Source organism: Apium graveolens, chromosome 3 (genome assembly GCF_009905375.1).
Source record: "Apium graveolens cultivar Ventura chromosome 3, ASM990537v1, whole genome shotgun sequence".
Taxonomy (NCBI): Eukaryota; Viridiplantae; Streptophyta; class Magnoliopsida; order Apiales; family Apiaceae; genus Apium; species Apium graveolens.
In genome coordinates, this window is record NC_133649.1 from 209,623,405 (window position 1) to 209,626,658 (window position 3,254).

At 35.8% G+C, this 3,254-nt stretch overlaps 1 non-coding gene across 1 annotated transcript; it reads left to right on the forward strand.

Moving 5' to 3' along the window:
* The first annotated feature begins 403 nt into the window (after window positions 1-403).
* LOC141716375 (small nucleolar RNA R71) lies at window positions 404-510 on the forward strand. The gene has a single exon (XR_012573087.1). It is a non-coding gene; the product is annotated as a small nucleolar RNA R71 (small nucleolar RNA).
* Window positions 511-3,254: the final 2,744 nt, after the last annotated feature.

The following is a 3,254-nucleotide window of genomic DNA, read 5'->3' on the forward strand; positions in this document are numbered from 1 at the left end:
GTGGCTGGAGCTTGTTGCTGTGATCTCTGAAAGTTGCTTACAAATTGAGCTGATTCGCTAAAAATAACACATTGCTCAGTTTCATGTGCTCCCGCACAAAGCTCATAAACACTAGTGATTTGATTAACTCCATAATTTGCCAAAGAGTCCACTTTCATCGTCAAAGCTTGAAGTTGAGCAGCTATAGTAGTAGCTGTATCCACTTTCAGAATTCCCGTGACCTTGCCTTGTAATATTCTTTGCGTAGGATAATGGTATTCATTAGTTTCCATGAGCTCAATCAACTCATAAGCTTCATTATAGTTTTTGGCCCATAAGGCTCCACCAGACGCTGCATCAAGCATAGGTCTAGACTAAGTGCCCAAACCATTGTAGAAACAGTTTATAATCATCCGGATGAAACATGCCATGGTGTGGGCACTTCCTTAGCATCTCCTTATATCGATCCCAAGCCTCACAAAGAGATTCTCCAGTTTGTTGAGCAAACTGAGTAAGAGCATTCCTGATCGCAGCAGTCTTTGCCATAGGAAAGAATTTAGTGAGAAACTTTTGAGCAAGATCCTCCCATGTGGTGATAGACCCTGGTGGTAGAGAATGTAACCAACACTTTGTTTTATCCCTCAGAGAGAATGGGAAGAGTCGCAGCTTGATAACATCTTCAGTCACCCCATTGAACTTGAAAGTTTCACAGATCTCGATGAAATCCCTGATGTGCATGTTGGGGTCTTCTGTAGGAGAACCCCCAAACTGAACTGAGTTCTGTATCATCTGAATCGTGCTTGACTTGATCTCAAAAGTGTTAGCCGAGATGGCTGGTTCTGATGATGCTTGACTGAATATCATTGATCTTAGGCTGAGAATAGTCCATCAGAGCCTTAGGATTTTCTGCTTGATCTCCCTTCACTACTAAAGCTGGTTCCTCGACTTTCTCTTCTTCTTTTACTTTCTCTTCATCCTCAAAAAATTCCCTTCGAATCACTACGGCTTCTTCCTCGGCTTGATCCAGAGTTCTTTTACGAGCCCGCGAATGCGTATGCATACACGCTCGCTAGAGTACCTGAAACACGACAAGGGAAAAAGTAAGTAAGTAATAATGTCTGAGTCAATGAACTTTAACGCTCACTGATTACAAACACATAAACTTAAAGTTAACACCGTATCCCCGGCAACGGCGCCAAAAACTTGTTAGTCGCTAAATAAGCGCTAAAATTCACCCAAGTATACGCATTCGCAAGTAATATAGAATTATTTCTAGTTCGTTCCAACAGGGACAAACTTAGATTAACTTTGTGATTTATGCACGTATGCAACAATGATATGGCTATTATTCGATGCTAAGACGAATAACAATTTGGGTTTTAATTATACTACGATTAACTATTGAGAATTATACTAGAGAACATTAACTAAAGAGAGTAAAGAGAGTTGAATGATATATAACACAAATATAGGATTCTAACTCCATTAAGTACTTCATTCAATAGCCTTTTCATTCTTAACCTTAGCATGTGATGGTGATGACACTAATCAGATAACACTAAACTGATAACGCCAACTTTTGTTGCACGAATACCATACTGCCAGACATCTACAAAAGAGATAGAAGCTAAATAGACACCAATTATAATGAGACCCTATATGTCTATAAAATTTGACAACATAACGGTTTAATGCACAAGTTATCTATTATGATTACATAGGGCAAGTAAGATGGTTAAAATTACCTACGAATCATGCAAAACAATAACACATGAACCTATGCTAGCATGGAAAGTTTTAAACCCTTAAATTCATTGTCGCTTCATTAAGAATTAACACGCTATATTATAAGTTCGCGACGCTTATAAGACGAATAAGCACAACCAATACTAGGTTATCATACAATCACCACACACTAAGGCATCGAAATAAATCAACTAAAAAAATTCATAATTAAATCCGCTAGAATCCCACGATAACGATTAACCCATAATCAGACTCATCATCAACATGGGTTTCGATGAAAGCATGGTATAGTAAATGTAGTCTTTATAAATAACTAATAAACAAAGTACAATATCCAGAGTATTAGGTTCAACAAAACAAGAAACGAGCATCCAAGATTACAACTTAGAACAAAGATTCACAAGAATAAACTAGATCTTCTTCGCCTTCGTTGAATTGTGCTATAGGTCTTCTTGTCGTCTTCACCTTTAGCTCCGTTACGTCTTTCTCTTATGAAAAACATCTCTTACTTAAGTATATATAGCAGCCCATGCAAAGTAGAAATCCTCCAATCAGAAGCCAAGTAGAATCAGGATTTTAACATCCCGACCCGGCGCGACCGCGCGCTTTGACAGCGTGGGCGTGCTGGCCTCCTGGATAAAATTCTGCTTTCTTTCTTATCTTGCTGCAATGAGTTGGCTTCCCGAGCTTTATTCCTTGGACACCATCCTAACACCATATTAACATCAAAATAATGTTAATTCACCTGAATTCCGAATTAATGCCTGAAATGCAAATTTACTAGAAAACACATTAAAACACCAACAACTTAAGTACAATACACCAATTCAAAGCTTAATGGAGCGTTATAAAGTGTCATAAATGCCACTCAACATTACACGACATGGAATGATAAGAAAATTCGGTGTTTGTGTTTACATTTTGGTACACAAACAAGAAATACGAGACCAAGAATTAGTGTCGATTTTGTGTTACGGTAGATACAAATTTTTATTTAAATATTAATAATTTTAATGAATATATATTTTAAAAAATACGCATATTTATTATTTAAAATAATACTTGATATTGTAATATTGTATATAAATGTAGTCTAAATATTTGTATTTTAATATATCTTGTAATGTTTTTATCTAAAAATCTTATACTTTGTTTATTTTTTTAATTTTTTTATATTAATATTCAATTTTATAAGAAAACACGACATCAAATATTTTGCACGGATTTACTAACCACATGTACACATTTTTTTATTCTCAAATTTTAGTTAAACAGATTGCACCATTTTGAATCATTTGGTTCAGATATGGCATTTCGAAAAAACCCTCCACTAACGATTTTATAAAAGTTTATGGTTGTACACAAAATGCACGATTTTGCTAACCTCAGGTACACATTTTTCTATTTTAAAAGAATAGGTACACAAGTTGCACAATTTGTAAACTTCAGGTACACGTCATATATTTTACTCTAATAAAGAACAAGAGAGCGTTTGGGGGAGGGAGGTCGTAAGTATCAACCTCAGATAC